This window comes from Lates calcarifer, linkage group LG3, assembly GCF_001640805.2.
Source record: "Lates calcarifer isolate ASB-BC8 linkage group LG3, TLL_Latcal_v3, whole genome shotgun sequence".
Classification (NCBI taxonomy): Eukaryota; Metazoa; Chordata; class Actinopteri; family Centropomidae; genus Lates; species Lates calcarifer.
The window spans coordinates 20409730-20427278 of NC_066835.1; the positions used below are offsets into that span (position 1 = coordinate 20409730).

Genomic DNA, 17549 nt, shown 5'->3' on the forward strand with positions numbered 1-17549 from the left:
CGGGCTTGTGTTGTGGTTTGTGAAAATATTGTGCGATCGTAGTGTCAAACGTCCAGATTAATGAGGTAAATGTGCAAAAACACAACAGAAAACAAAAACAACAATCTGTTACCTTGAAAATATCAGTTAAAACTTGGTGTGAATTGTGGGATTATTAGTTATAATTATGAGTTATTTCTTCAGTGCATCAATAAAGTGAGTTTCTTTCACTAGTCGACAAATTAAATCTGCTCAAAACTTATATTTAAAGTTTATCGCAAGACAGGTAACTGCCCAGTAACCAGTATGTGGAAAATCTTAATTTATAATCAATACATTTCCCATGATCCCACCTCTCCCCTCTGATGGTTGAACACAGTCTTCTCAGACTGATCTGGAACAGTCGATCACTAGTGGAAATAAACCTGAACTCAGCGCTCCACATCAGAGCGGACCTGAAACAGACTGAACCACTCTGCAGCAGCACATTACTGCCGCACCTGTCACCTCACCGCTGAACATTACAACATACAAGATCCTGTGCCTTTCATGAGTGTGACTGCATTATGTGGCGCTGTATAGAACAATAAAGCTTTTATGAAGCGTTAGTGAGGGGGGGGGGTTGGAGTACGTGCTGCATGGCAGGTTCTCAGGGAAGGGACCCATTAGCAGGAGTGTGTTTGGCTCAAGGTTGATGTTAAGATCCTTTTAATCGCAGAGTCTCCAGCTTTGTTGTTGCTCATTGGCTCGGTTTTGGTGCTGCAGCTCGCAGAGGTCACCTGTCAGCATTAAAGTACATTTCCTCAGTGCATTTCTGAGGTCTTGTATTTTTATTTTATGTAACTATGTTGCATAAAATGGTGTTTGCTTACAGTCCACATCAAAATACGTCCACTCAAGTGTTTGTTTTTGCCCCTGACATTATGGATATGAGAAACATTGCCATATATCGCCACCAGACTCCACTGACAAAAACAGTAATTTAACCGAGCAGAACACGGAAATTGCTGAAATGCAGCTGACAAGATCTTTGTGTGTGTCTGTGTGTGTGTGAGTGTGTGTGTGTGTGTTATAAATAAATACAAATGAATACATTTAGAGAAAGCTTTAAAGGACCAAAAGTGTGTAGGAGAACCTTCAGTGAATATCAGCTAATGTAAAAAGTCAAAAGGCCCTCTACAGAGCCAGTGTTAGTGATTATACACTGCTCCTTTAAATAGATGTGGAAGTTTGTCACACATTCACACCTTCCATCGTCCATTGAGTTGCTCCTTCACAGCTACCAGCTTTAGCTGTGTTGCTAAAGGGCACCTCAGCAGTATCAGCCCCCACCACCACCACCACCACACATATACTCTTCCCCATCCTCTCCCTCACCTCTGGGCTACCACCGCCCCACTTATTTACACTGTGGCTGCTTTCATGTTCGTGAGCCTGAGCGACGCTTGTTTACTCCTCACACGGTTTTACCTCATGTAAACTGCAGAGCGACATATGGAGATGTGCAGCCATATGGCCGTGTTTTGCTGTTTGGCTGTTTGGCAGTGCGACGGCTGCAGAGACTCTTGCTCTCGTTCCTTTTCTTGGATGACTGGCTGCATGTACGCCACATCATAACATGACTTAACCCAGGTCAGCGCCTGCAGATGTTTCTTTCTTCTTCTTTTTGAAGAGGGGGGTGTTGGCACGAGTCACGAACTCTCAAGTGTGTACATTTTTTGTGAAGCGTGTGAATGTGTGAATGGATTTGAGTGTGTGTGTGTGAGAAATTGTGTGGGTGTGTGTAAAAATACTACATACACTGCTGTGTGCATGTGTGTGTGTGAGTGTATTCAGCCGTATGTCATTGTTACTGACGTTGTACATCTGATGTTACAGATATGTGGATGGATGAAGTTGGTGGATTCAAAGGGGCTGATTAAAAAAACAAAGCAGCAGACGTCCTGACTTTTAGTCGCTGATGTTGGTCAAGCTCCAAAAGCTCAGTACAGTGTCCTCATTTCCAGGACTCATGACTCTACTTGGATTTGAGCACTGATGACTTGTGCAATGACAGCATTCCGACTCAGAAGTTGGAGACAAGGACTCAAATTATTTTTTCTGTAAAAGGCCATAATAATTCTGCAAAAGCTCTGTTAATATTGTGACATGTGAAAGGGCAGATGTGTGTGTTCACCAGCCTACATGTGGATTCATGTGCAGTAACAGTTAATGATGAGTCTCAACCTTGATGACACGGACTTGGACTTGGAGGTAATGGACAGGACTTGAACACTGGGGACTTGAGACATGACTTGCACTCACGGTTTAGCACTGACTCTGGATTCTTTATTTCAGAACAGTCCAAATTTAAGGGAGCTGATTCCAATACTTTCTAGATTTTTCAAGACCTGCAGATCCACTGTTTATCCTGTGGAACCTGTCGTGTCCACAGGATAAACCCAGACAAACACAAAGCTGACGTTTTGGAGATGCTTTCACTGGACAGCTTGGGTACCTTTGCATATGGGTTGTGCAAGTTTGTGGGTGTGTGTGTGTCCATGTGTTTGCTCATGTGTACGAGTGACGCACTCTCTGCTGGCCAGAGGACACTTTGACTCATCCCTGTCTGTTGACTGTACTGAGGTCTGGCAGGTCCACCACTGAGAGCAGCGCTGTGCCGACTGCAGCGTCAAACGCACCCCACCCCCCACCCCCCGCTCCTGCCCTGGAGGAGGTGATGTAAAGGCTGAACACAATGAGAAAAGAGGAGAAAACAAGAGGAACAGAGACAAAGACCTCATATTTGTTCCTCTTTCTAAGCTTTCTGAAACAGAATGTACAACTTGGAAAACAAAAAATTTGAGGACTTTGTTCCGGTATCTGTATAAATGTGTGGAAAAATGAACTGAAACCTCAAACCTCAAACCTGTCACCTCAAAGTGGAAAACTTCCTCTGACCCTGGTTTCACATTTGAATAGTACAACTCTTACTGTAACACACAAAGGACCCAAAAATGATCTCCTAATAACTCTTCATTTTTAAGAACACTCCTTTCAGGCTCTTGGGCGTTCATACCTTGCAGCGTGCTTGCATTCAAGCGGGCGCCATCTTGGCTCTGACCTACATTCCGCCGTTTTGACGCTTATCTGTTCATACATGTTACTATAGAGATGAGCGCTGGAAGTGGTGGTGCTGAAGCAGACTCTGGAAAAATGCCCTGAGAAAGTTTCCTAGCTGCAGGTATTACTCTCTGAAACGCCGGAGGCTCTGCACAGCTGCTTACTGCGAAAACCACAGCTTCAGAAATCCCTCAGCTTCCTCTGTGAGAGAGTCTTACTTTACTAGCTTTATGAGACACAACATCACAAGAGAGGGGGACAGCAGAGGAAACAACAAGCTGTCCCATTGTCCTATAATCAACAGATCATTGCTGATGCTCGAATCCGACCAAACATGACTCATATTTCACTCTTAAATGAGGCGTACGATCAAAAATGTCTGTGGGATCAAAGACAGGATTTCTGTGACCATTTGGTTCAGGAGGAACATTTACTACAGAAATGAGACTGCAGTGACGTCCAACATCAGAGACGAACCACACTTGTTTCCAGAATAAAGACGAAACACCTGCTCTGACAAAGTGAAAGTAAAGAACATTGCGGGATATCATCTTGAAGTTATGAGTCATCTGAAAGCCCATGGCTGACAATGCTGTTTTGTTTTGATTGTTCTGTGTTTTTGAATTCATTGTTTTTATATTGGACATATAGTTCAGAAAAAAAGGTTCCTTTTGTTCTGTTGAGGAGACGTCCATTTAGAAACAAGGGCATCTAAAGTTAACTTTCCTGAGGTTTTTCATTTCCTCATCAGGATTTGACCAATATTGACCAGTGCCATTTCATTTCTGCCATTTCATTGTATCTTTCATCTTGACCATTTTTAAAAGCTCCTTTAAAGGAGTGTGCCGCTGTTTTAGCATTGCACTCCTATAACTTTATCAGACTCGCAGTCTAAATTGATGCAGCAAAACCAGAGATATCTTTTTTTTCCACATATTTTTCTTACATTTCCCTTCACCTCCAGTAAAACCTCTTGACTTCAGCATCTTATACATTCATATCATTCTCACAGAGCTGTGGAGACAGGTCTGACTACCTCTTAAATAACGTTCAGACACAAGATTGGTATCGATATTCCCCAAATTAACACCAGCAAACATTAAAAACTTGATCGATTAAACACCAAAAAATCTGCATCATGTCAGAGGTGGAGACACTGACTGACTGATATCAATATGATATGTTTAACATGGGCCTGATACCGGTCTAGATCACATCCTCGTATCTGTAAACTGTAAACAGATGACAGAGCTCCTTCTCCCATGCTCACCAACAGCAGCCACTCTGGGGAATTTTACTGATTTCCTGTCCAGAGGAGAGAGTGGGGGAGGCGGTGAGGGTTGAGAAAGGCCAACAGAAAACAAATCAGGTGTCCACTAACGCCGCGCTGTCGGCTGCTTGAGACCCGGGAGTTTGACCCTCCTCGTCTAATCAGAACCGTGTCCCTCCTCATCCTCTGCTGTCGGTCGGACTGAATCCCCAAGGGGATCATTAAAGGTTCATTTCTTCAAGAAGTACCTCACATCATCGCTGCCCCCTCTGAATCATATCTGCTTGGCCATATCTTCCTCCTCCACATGCTCTAATTTTGCTCTTGAAAAAATCTCTCTCTGTGTTGAGCTTTCTGTTGTTACACTGCTCACAGAGACATCTTTTCAACCTCACTTCTTTACTGATGCTGATCTGTAAACTGAAGCTCACTCTGCTGTTGTATTTTCTGTGACAAGCTAAACAGATACTGGTGCCTCACACTTGTAGCTGTATTCAACACTGAGTAGTTTGTCAGTGATAACCTGCAGTTTCTGGTGGAAATACCTGGAGATCTGAGCTCCTTCTTCCTCTGCTCGGCTGAAAATGAATTCATTTTACCATATTCTCTCTAGTGGTTGTATGAAAGAAACTTAAGCTAAATAATTTCCTAATGTATCCTGTAGTAGGCTAAGTAAAGACTTTGTTTGTCTTATGAATTTCCAACATGAACTGATGGATTGTGATGGAGCATTAACTCCAGCCTCCTGCATGAAAATCGACAATAATCATGCGGTGGATGTAAACCGTGCCCTGCAGCATCATCCAGTATGAACCTAATTATTAGGAAACTGGGCTGTAATGATAATAAAGATTGAACCTGATTGTGTCAACTTTGATATTTTGCACAGCAGCTGAGTGTGAGTGATTTAAATGTCAGACTAACTAACCTTAATTAACCTTTAACCTCCAAACTGTTGCTAGTTTGTGAGAAAAAGTCTTTTTCCACTAAATAACCTAAATAATGAGTCTGTCTGGTTTCTAATGAGTTTGTGTTTCAAAGCAGAAATCATGTTCTGGTCTGTTTTCATGACTTGAATTTGTGTGATCTGAGCACCCATTTTTTCAACACACACACACACACACACACACACACAGTGTTTGGGATCAGGTGACCTTAAAGGATTTTTAATTGTTTTTCAGTTTAAGTTTCCAGTCACATTGTGGTCTGGTAACAGCTCTGTTTCGATACAATCAACTGATGATTCCCTTTAAAGAATGTGACCAGTGGACACCTCATCGTTAATTATTTAGGAATGCTGTGAATTATTAACAATGAAAACTGAAACCAAATCTGTGAAAATGATTTTTAAATGATGCTTTGAAAATCAAAATCTCCTCATGTGCACTTAACACTGAGATCTTCACTGATGCAGAGCACACACGCACAAAGAAAACCAAACCCATATTACATTCAGAGTGCTGCACGGAATTGATCCCCTGCAGTGTATTGATTGCAAGTTTAGTGAAGTTATTGATCTAATGATACTTTAAGCTCTTGTTATGAAAAGCCACTGCAGACAGGCCAAACACAATCACTGTAATACTGTTAGAATACATCTGCAAGGACCTTTTCAAACTTTATAGTCACATTAACATGAATATTTTTCATCTGCTGTAATCACAGTCTGTCTTGTATTTTTCTCTGTGAGCTGTGGTATGTGTATATAATTGTGAAATACATATTAAAGCATTGCCAGAGTTGTCTTTGGTGCAGAGAACAGCTGGCAAACGGTTGGGTAGATGCGTGCCAACTCCTCTGGCTATTTCTGCACAGACCAACATGTAGCTTCTCCATCTGCGGTTCCTCCACAGTGTTTCTGCTGAACTCAGGTCAGTGCCACTCTTTCCACTTGAAACCTACAGACTTGGAAGAAAATATATTCATCTGCATGAAAATGGATGATAACTTGAAGGCAGCTGGCAAGAGTCTAACTGAAGAGATTGAATACAGAAGAGTGGATCTGAAGAGCATGACTTTATCAAGTGAGGGATGCAGTGGAGAGTTAACCTGCACAAACTGAGTTCATGTGGATATTTTTATATGCTCACAGACTGTTCACCACTTGACAGGTAATTGGATAATATAAACATTTAGTAAAATCTACATTTTAATGCCAAGAAACCACCAGCATTCAGGGCTGAACACCTCGAAAAGAGAGACCTCAGGACACAAATCCTGACCACTGTGGTGATCTCAGTGCCCACTCAGGTCGTATTTTGAGGGTGCTGAACTTTCATGCACGCATTTTTTGTAGAAAAAAAATCCAAAAAAACCCACATGTAGGACTCTACACTTACCCTGGTTACTTCCCTGGTTGTACTTATTCAACTGTAAGAGAAATTCAGGGACATGTTATGCCTTTAAATAAAGTACTCATTTGCATAAACATGAATAAATAAAATGCTTAAAGTGAATCCATTTTCATGTCAGCCGGAGAGGAATCCTTATCACATTAGAGGAGGTCAGTACATGCACTTCCCTCCGCTTCTCAAGAACCACAGTAATTCATGAAAATATCACTGGATAAACCTTAAAACATGAATAAAACAAAGACTGAAATGTCTCTGTTTGTTTTAAAATGCTGTTTGTTTGTAAGGGATTTCCCATTCATACCAAACCTGCACAGCCCAGCTACCTCATGGCTCTGAAATCACTGACGGGCGTCACCATAAAACACTCTCCTTTATTTACTGCCTGCTGACCTGTGAGGTCACTTATTTGATCAGTTATTTTCCACTGACATGCCAGTGTGCATATGTCTACTGCAGCTGAATTGTGAACACAGGATTTTCTAACATTCCTGCTGCACAGTATCTGATCACGTCATTCATTTGGACCAAAATGAGTAAATGTCTAAAATGGTTCTTGGTGATTTTATTTATGCTTAATGTCCAGTAATTTAAAGGAAATTATATTGAAGCTAATGTTGCCTCTGCAGGGGTAAAATGGCGCTGCCTGGAGGTTTTGCATCAGAACCACCTATTCATTGCAGAGGAATTCAAGCCAGAGCTTGAGGCAGAGCGCTGTAGAGATTTGCATATTATATTTTGTGTCTTGTTGTTGAAGTCAGCAGTGAGTGATGGAGGCAAATGGTCTGAGCTACAGAGGCTGGGCCAAGAACAGGGAACAAGCCTCTGCTAATTTCCTGGCAAAAATTCATAATTAACACGTTAGATGCAGGGGCTGCGGTTGTCAAGGTAACTGATGACACCGCATTATCACTTGGCGCTTCTGCATCCTCCAACCTCCCTCTTTCCTCCCATTCATCAAGCAGCCATTGAACGGCTCCATGCAGGGAGGAAGGGGAGGGCAACCCCACCTAAACTCATATTAAACTCCTATTTATTCACAGAAGAGAGTTCACACACCTTTATTACTCTGGTATTAATCTTGTAAAGACAATTACCATAATACAGGATTACACATTACAATGGGGAGTGGTGGGCCTGGGAAAAAATGCATTTATGCATAAACAATACTCTATTTCTTTTTAAAGGTCGGCTCACGCAAAGTATAATTTTGTCATGCAGATAGTTGTGGATTTATTTTTGCATGTTCTGCTTCCAACCCAGTGCAATAGAGGTGAATGGGATTTTGTTTGTGGTGCATACAGCATGGAAAATGTATAAATTTGACCAGTGACATGTTTAAAGAGACAGCATTGCCTTTAATCCACCCAGTTTTCATAAAGAGTTTGTTACGATGAAACAAAGTAACCTATTGGAGTATAGTCCTCATTATATTCCATTCATTGACAGCTAGTAATCAACCTCTCCTAACATTAATATTAAAACAGGAGGTAAATCAATGCCCAACCAAAGCAAACAAAAGTTTGGATTGTAGCTAGCAGCCATGTGTACACAGTAATATTAGCTAAGGTAGCAAGTGACATCTACAGAGAGAACTGCCAAATAAAAGAAATATGGTGTCGTGATTTTGGATGCAAATTTACAACCAAGATATATAATTCTAGTCATTATATATGTTTATGCTCCCGCTAAGCAATATAGCTCCATAGCTCAAAAGGGCGAGAAATCATTTTTGGCCAGTACAGCTCCGGTAGTTGACGCCACGCACTCCCGGCATGCAACAGTCGAAATCAGTTAACTCGTCTCTTTTCCTGTTGTATTTGTAAAAAAGTGAAGCCGGTGGGAAACTGTTGTGCCCCGGGATGGCAGAATAGTTAGATCCTGAAAGACAGAAACGGATTACTGCCACAAAACGTGCAAGAAGCGAGCAGAAGAAAACGGAGCGATGGGAACAAACAGGCTAATGTAGTTATCACTTCACATCAGGTACAGAATCACACTCTTGCTAACTTTAATACGGCGCCCGGAGCTCTACTGATATTTGTAATATGAAGGTCTTTACACACCAGGAACGATGCAAATGAACCACAAGAAAAGTCTTAAAGATGGCGATATAACACAACCAACAAGAAGGAAAAAACAAACATTGGACTGGGTAGCAAGTGACGCTTGTAAGGTAAACTGCTAATTAAAACGATTAGGTTGCTATAGTGATTTTAAAAAGCAAAACTATAGCTTGATATCACATCTGTTAAGATGACAGGGATGAATCACTTTTGGTCAGTGCAGTAACAGTGAACATTAACGGTCAGCTCTTTAATATTCATATTAACTGTAAACTGTTACAGGTGCGCGTGTATCGGGAATTTACCAACGGCTTCGAACGCGACTCAGCCAATCATATGTGAGGACGAGAACTCTCCGCTCCAGGATTGGACGATCAATTCCAGTACTTGAGGTATGCAAACGTAGCAAGTGCCATATTGTCCAATCAGTGACTTGGCCACGGAGCACAGCGGACCTCAGTGAGAGCAGCGTTCAGTTAGAGAGGCAGACGGAGCGACGTTACCGTGCGTGGAGCCTTTGAGCATCACCGGGAGAGCGCTCAGACATTCACCGCAACGACGAAGCTGAAATAACGTGACTAGACTCGAAAGATCTATTTTTTAAAACGCGTCCTCTCACTGGTTTTATACGCTTTCTTTGTGTTGTGTTTTTGTACTGGAGGGGAACAGAGAGCGAGGCTTTACTGCGGCTAATCAATTTCCTCTTCCAGACCTGGGAATTACAATGAAACATGTAGGTGACACGTTTTCTTTAACAATTCAGGAATCACATTAGGATCCACGCGAAGACAAAGAAGGCAGAGAAGAAAACGGGTAAAAAAAAACATCTATCACACTGAGTACTTCTTGTTTAAGACACGTAAAAATTGTGAATTGAAGTGGCACATCATGCTTTTAACCCTGCGTAACTTCAAAGCCAGTCACATTTAGTTAAGAGGAAAATGAGACTGAGTGTCGTAGTTTACACCGTAACAGCCTCAGTCGACCCTGGGCTTTTTAATCTGTTGTTACTGGCGAATAATATCAACTTAGAAGGCGTCAGTAATGCCACATTTTCGGTTCCAGGGCGCATGTGTGGCACTGCAATGTTTGCGCTTTATTGTTGAGCCCATCGTTTGTTTTATTGAGAGAATAAAACCTGTTCTCTCCATCGCATTTTAGTTCAATTCATACGATGCACTGTTTCCTTCTTCGTCTCTTTAAAGGGGGAAAATGGTGACGGGTGCCGCATCTATAGGATCAGCATCCTCTCTGTGGAGCCCCTGCGTAAAACAAATAACAGGTATTTTGCTGCTTTCATTTTGTCGGTGTTGTGGTGCTGCAGTGTGTTGAGAGAGGCGAACAGGTTTTTTTCGTTATCATGAGCGACTGTGCTCTCATCTGCTGCCATCAATGCATACATACAATACAGTAACGCCTCGGCATAATGCAACAAAACCCTCCCATTTTGTGTCTCACTGTGATGTTGTGAATGCAGCAGCAGCAGCAGCAGCAGTCATACATGGAGTCACATAGACTCCTAAAAAAAGGAATAGTTGTGTGTTTTTGTATGCATGTGTGTGTGCAAGTGTGTGTCTGCGTGTGCCACATTAGAGTCATGCAGAAAAAGATAGATCATACACATGCACAGACTCTCGCGCACGCTCACACACACACGAGTGCCAAGATTGGCTCCAGCATGAGCATAATTGCCTCATGAATGCTAATGCATCATGCTAATGCAGAAACACTGCAAACTAACTGCTACTGTCTGCACCGCTGCCTCATGGACTCACAGGTGCTGGCTATAGCCTTACCTAACTTACTGAGTGAATTTGTGTGTGTGTGTGTGTGTGCGCGCGTGTGCATGTGTGAGAGTGTTTGGGCATGCACGAGTGTGGGTGTCTGTGTAGGTGAGTGTTTGTGGATGATATCACCTTGCATATGGTTGCAGGGCCATGTGTGGTTGAGGATGTGTTTTAACCAGGATTTTTAGAGCTGCACACCTACACCTGCCTCAGCGGGTTACTGAAGTGAGGGTACATTAGAGAAGTGCTTCCCATCCTCCATAATTGACACACTTAGATTCAGCCTCTTTGGCCACATAAAATATTCTGGTGTGATACTTCACCTGCAGCAAAGTGACAAATTGAAACTACGACCTGAAACATGAAATCTGTGAAAACAGTTTTTGGCAGTGCATCCTGCAACTGTAAGCTGTTTTTTGTAAATTAACATTTTACTGTAAATAAACATGAATGATTTATCACCTGCGCATCATGTCCAGATATTATGAGCAGCCACACAAAAGTTTGATTGCAGCGATCAGAGGGTGACTGCAATGAATGGTTATTTTCTTCTCTGATTAATCTGTCAAGTCATTTGTAGTCAGTAAAATGTCAGTAATAAAGAAAAATGGCTGTCAAAAAATGTTCTATTTATAATCCATTAAAACAGAGAGGCTGAATTCATCACATTTTGGAGACTGGAAATAGCAAATGTATAAGTCTCAGTGAAGTTTTGCAGCAGGACATGTTTCAGACGAGTGAAGCAGGACAATTAATGATTGTCCTCATTGTTGATTCATCTGATAATTAATAGTCAAGAAATTCATCGTTTAGTCTATGAAGTGTCAGAGAATTCACAATGGCACAATCACAAGTGCTAATTAACTGCCCAAATATTTAATTTACAGCAAAGATAACAAGAGAAAAGGAGCTAATCCTCACATTTGAGAAGCTGGAACCAAAGAGTGTTTGGTATTTTTGCTTGATAAATGATTTACATGATTAATTGATTATCAAAATAATTGATTAATAAGCTAATTGTTTCAGCACTATCAACATGGATGACACAGATATTTGTAGAAACCCGGAGTTTGGTAGCAGCTAATGATTCCATTTAATCATTGATTCATCTTTTGATGATTCAATCAATCAGTTATTTGTTTTGTCTAAAAATGTCAGATTGTGATGATTTCATAACGATGCTTGTTTTGTTTAAACATTTTAAAACTTGCAGATATTCAACTTATAGTCATATAAAGTGATTGTTTTCGTTATTGATTAATCTTAAAAAATGTTTGTGCTGTTGATTGATTATCGTGTAATCTATAAAATGTCAGAGGATTGTGAGAAATGGTCATCACAGCTTCCCAGAGCTCAGGATTATGCCTTAAAATGACTCATTTAGTCAAAGCAAGTCCAAAGATTCAGTTTATAATGATATAAAACAGAGAAAAGAAACAAATCCTCATCGTTAAGAAGCTGAAGCAACTTAACACTTTGCAGTTTGACTTGATAGATGACTTGATTGATTGTCAGGAGCATGTGTAAAGCATGGGATGTAAATGAAATGTTTCTGTGTCGGCTCCTCAAAAGCAAAGAGCTGAGGCATCTTGTGAGAGCAGCTCTCTCACACCAACATTTAACATGAACATGAGGGTAAAAGTGTTTTACAGGAGAGGAAGAGAGGGCGAGCGCTCTGTACACCCACAGCAGCCTCCGTAGACCAGACTGCAGTGCAGCCACAGGACATGCTGCGTTTGAGTAAGGGGCATAGCTGCGATTATAGATGCGTACAACCCCACAGCTGAACGATCACACTTTGAAGCTGTTTGTATGCCTATGTACGCCTACCTTTGAGTGAAATCAACAAGTTCACGCCCACTCTCTGGGGGCTGGTTGAAAGGCATTCTGGGAAACGCAGGGAATCACTGGCTGAGGTGGAAGCAGACGAGAAAGTCGGTGCAGCAAGTTGATGACAAAAGCATTGCACATCACAGATGGATGATATAACAGAGTATCAGAGGGGGGTTGTTCCTTAAAATGCAGTGTATTGTGGGTGATATTTACCTCAGTTGCAGAGTTTAGGGTTTGAAAAGGCAGTGCAGTCGATGATTTGAAGTTTCTGTCCCTTGTAGTGTGATGGGTGACTTTAGCTCACTTACATATGGTTGCGCTCATTCCCAGTATGTTGGAGGAGGTGGATCGTCTGCGGCTTCACCATCCATCATGGGTGTTTTATGAGTCAGCGGTGATTAATCTGATAGGTGGTGGTCAGGCGTTCAGTTTCCCCCAGAGAGCGAGCTGTAAATGGCCTCAGTACGTAGACAAATGGCCTTGACTGTGTCCCCGGATGTTGGGTGATTTTACTGGCAGCTTGTGGACACTCAGGTATTCATGTCGTCATCGGTGGGACGTGGGCACAAATGACTGATGGTATTCTCAGCACACAACAACCTTCAGGAACAAACACTATTGTATTTGTACTGTACAGTGACTCCTCTTCCTGGAACTCCTCTGCTGCTGTCATTGATGTGAGAGAGAAACGTAATGTGGTTGTTCACAGGTGTGGAAAAACCCAGATCCAACATCTGTAGGTGTTTTTTTCTTTTTTAGACAACAATCTCTAAGAAGTGAAGCACACTCATACCAAAACCTTAACTGTTCTCCAGTGTCACCTGCTTCCTGCATGATGCAACTTTGCACTGTTCAAAAAAACTTAAAAAATAAGTGACTTTTTTTTTTTTAAATGATGGGAACACTTTAAGTCCCCAAGAAGTATATAAACATTGAATGAATTGATTTGAACACACTATAATGTAGCTGTAAATCTGCTGTAAGGACATTTTTAAACCACGTATTACATGTTTATATACTTCAAGTGATACTTAAAAGTTTAATTTGGTTTGACCCATTTGTGATCTCACGGACGTCTTTATTAAAAGTTCCAGTTTAAATAGGTGACATGTGGCTGGCCCGGTTGGGCTCAGTGCTGGCTGTTCCCAGGCCAGTTGGGAATGTAGACGGTGACACTCGAGCGGACTCGGTGCCTGCATGTCAGGACTGGAAGCTATTTAGAGTCAGTCACATCCCTTATGCAGAGATAAAGTAGAACGTAGCCTATTATTCACACTCTGCCTGTTTCCCTTCTTTGAATCTAAGTGACTCTAGATTTGTATTTCTGGATGACCTCACTGCTGCATGGAAAAACAAGCTTTTTCTGTATGAACTTCTGAGTATGTAGACCTAGTTTTAATCTGGCACTTTGCCTTTGTGCCAATGGCTTCTATGCTTTTCTGTGAATGAAAGAAACTGTCTCCAATATAATAAATCACAGTAAGATGGCAGTGGTTTGACAGCAGGGCTGTACCGGACACCACATTTACCTGATTACTGATGTTATGAATCTCAATTTTAAATAAATGAATGGACTAAATCTCTATATAATTCAACTGACAATAGCAGCAACAACCAATAACATCTAATAACATTTTTGTAGATGACTTCATGACAATATATAATAGATAGATTGTGATTCATTTTTTTAGTCAATCAACAGAAAAAAATTTAACTATTTTGATAACTGAATAATTGTTTTACATTTTAAGACTCTTCATTTCAGACAAGACAAATGATCATCATCGGTTTGAGAACAAGAAAATTTCCAATGTAGCTGCAAACTGCAGCTCAGCCATTATGTAGCATAATTAGAAGAATTAAAGAATCAATTAAATGAATATTTACCAATATTACCAAGCAGATCTATAATGTACGGCAGCTATTTTTTCACTTAGCTGCTGCGTAATTTCCTAGTTTTTCTTAAAAAAAGTAAATTTTTGTAATTTTTGCGTTCTTAATAACTAATTTTAATTTCCTGCTAAACACCAGCGAATTATTAAGAAATAATTCATCTTAAATTCTTAATTTATGGTCTTGTAGAAAGCAACATTGACACAGTGTTTGTGAGGGAGCTTATGACTTTATTCAAGCAGTTGTCGACGACACAGACAACAGTCTTTATTGCTTGCATGTAAAAGCGTTTAGTGGCAAACCCAGTGACATTTTACAGTCACTGGAAAAATGGTTTAGTGTTTACTCCCATATTACAGATACAGCTTGTAGTAATTGCTTATTTATGATGTTACTCATTTATGCTTCCCATACACAATCCAGACCCCTCACTTATGTTCATGTAATGGCTTTATCTCGGATCCTCGCACCACTTTCTTGTCTCATTTTTCCTGGGAAGACACTTGGCAGCAGTGACTGTCATTGCAAAGGTTGTTTGTTGACTCGTTTTGTCGAATCTTCTCGCCAGTGTCGCTGTCTGAGCAAAGCCGAGTGGCCGCAGAGTGCCACTGTTCAAACTGAAATTATTTACCAAGCAGTTAGTCATAGCACTGAGGCCTGGAGTGGAGAATGACTGGCGCCATGAGAGCTGAAAATGCCCCTCACTGGACCGACACCTTCCAGTTGGCTGTGAGGGAGGTGCAGCTCTTCCCTGTTTTTTTTTTTTTTTCCCAGTCATATCAACCACCTTCAACAGATGGGACAGCGTGGCAACATCCCACTGCTGCACATACATGACAGCAAAACATTATGTTTAATTTACGCCTTCTGAAGCTGTCACTAACAAAAATTACACCATTCTTTCCGTGGAAAGGGAATAATTATCGCCTAGATCAGATTGACTAATTATACAGTTGAAAGTCTTTTGAAAGAAAAATTCAAAGTGGCTTCGCGGGCCGGCAGTACAGGGACTAACGGAGCAAATAAATCTGTGTGATATCTGTGAGATGTCTCACTGTGGTCCTCATTCACAGTGGCTGTCACTATCTGTTTCACAGCTATGATGAGAGCATATGGTGTCATAAACTGAGAGGGCATGATGTAGTCAATAACAACATTTACATATCACATAATAACTCCTGACACAGACAGTGACTCACCCTCTTAGTATCGATTAAACCTCCGTTGATTGATTAAACATTTAATCCTCATGTAGTTGTCTTGTAGACAATATCATTTCACAGCTATTATGTTTTACTGCACATTACGTTTTCTTCTTTGGTTCATTGACTGAGTTTATTTCTGCTTTATCAGAGTACAGCTAAGGGTTAGTGCCAGTTTTTGCAAACGAGTGGTTCAGGTGCAAATCAGAATTCAGTTTTTGGAGGAGCTCATTGTTTTTAGTAGGTCTACTGTCTGCTACACCATTCTGCAGACTTTGTCTGAAGAAGGTGGCACACACACCATACTGAGCTGACACAACCTTTCCTGTAAAACGTCCGTTTTAACATCCTGTCAGGCTTTGGTGGAACTGTACACATGTGAGAAGACTACAGTGATATAAATGAACCCTTAGTTACACAATGGCAGGAGCATCGTGATAAGATAAGCCCTGCTGTTGGTGAATTGCAGGATTATGTAGAACTGGCTTTGTGGGTCGTATAAAACCTTTGATGCAGCTTAACCTGGGGTCACAGAGGAGACGGCTGTGAAATGGGCTGAAAAGCCACTCATCGGTTACTCTGTCATCCATCTGCTTTTAAGATTTAAGTTTTTGTTTTCAGTACATCACACCATCCTAGAAACTGCAAGTAAGTCCTTTGATGTTAGGAGATGGCATTTCAGTGGCGTCTGTCCTCAGGAATTGGGCCAGGATGTTATGTAGGGAGAGAGACTGTAAAACTAGGCCAGTTGGACCAGAGAGCGACAAGACGTGTTCTTGTGCTTAATCTTCAGATCCTTGAAAATGAATTAATTTTACCAACTGTCGCAACAAAAGTAAATGGAGCTTCACCTTAAAGTTTACACCTGTTACAGGTCGTCACACAGGTTTTATGATGGGAATAGAAAAATCTGACAAATGTTATGTGTTGCTTGATGTCTGCCCACTGGTGTAGCATGATATAACAACTAAATATTCACTGTTGTCTAGGGAGTAAGCCATCACTTAAGAGCTCACGTCATAAAGAAGTTTCAGGATATTCGGAGGTTTCGCAACCTAAAATGAGGAAGCCTTAAGAAAATGAGTCAGTCAGTAGAGTTGAGTCCTGTTATCTGAATCCAGAGTAGGTTCACAATTATAAGTGTAGGTGGTGGGTGTCATGTCAAACTGCAGAAGGTGAAGTTTAACAGTGAAAGCAGCGTGAGACAGCATGACATTCACCCCTTTTCTCTTTCAATGGGACATGAGCGATTCACTTCACAAGGCATTATGGGATTGAAGGCAATGTGGGACTGACTGGTGATGTGAAAAGTGGATGTAAATGTGGGCGAAATCAGGCGCTCTGCAGTGATTTGGAGGAAAAAAAAGACAATGGAGAAGTGTTGAAGCAGTGGGACAGGAAGCTGAAGTGTTTGGTGGCAGTGGATGAATGTCTGTGGAGCAGAGGGATCCTTCCTCTGGATGTCCCTTCCCTCCGAGATCACAGGTACAAACGGAAACCGATCGCCCACAGTGACGAGCCGGAAGTGGCGGAGGCGGCGTCGTGTGATTTGTCGTCACTGTTTGTCAGACTTTACTCAGCTGGTTGAAGCCACAGGTTATGGCTGGTTTTACCTTGATGATGCAGGAATTCGTATGAACTTTCTGTCCTGTTGATACGTTCCACTGTTCATAATCAATTTGCTTAACTGGATGTATTAAGTGTTTTTATATCATTAATGTAATAAGTATGAAATCTTATTAGATTGTTATTCATAGTGCAAGAAGCAAAACATTCATGAAGACATCTGATTAAGTCATGTTAGGCTTTAGGATATTGTGATGGGCATTTTTCACTGTTTTCTAATTTTAGTTTTTGGGCCATTTGCTCGATAAAATGTTAAATATGAGGCTCTGAATTCTGTTTAAACAATGTGAAAGTGAACACCCATAACCCACTAAATAACATTAGTGTGATTTGTATGTGTCGGTCAAGATGTAACACACTTTGTTAAACTATGCAGTTATGGCTCAGCCCACCAAACATCAGATTACTCAGCTCTGGCTGAAACAAATCGTTATGACATT

The 17549-nt window shown here is 41.2% G+C and overlaps 1 protein-coding gene across 1 annotated transcript in view; it reads left to right on the forward strand.

Annotated features, from left to right (window-relative positions):
* Positions 1-9196: 9196 nt before the first annotated feature.
* The window catches only part of shisa7b (shisa family member 7), a 35372-nt gene continuing 27019 nt past the window's right edge, over positions 9197-17549 (forward strand). Inside the window, exons 1-2 of the mRNA XM_018682119.2 lie at positions 9197-9581; positions 9974-10050. The gene's annotated coding sequence lies outside the window, so the exon portion shown is untranslated. The remainder of the gene's footprint in view (positions 9582-9973; positions 10051-17549) is intronic.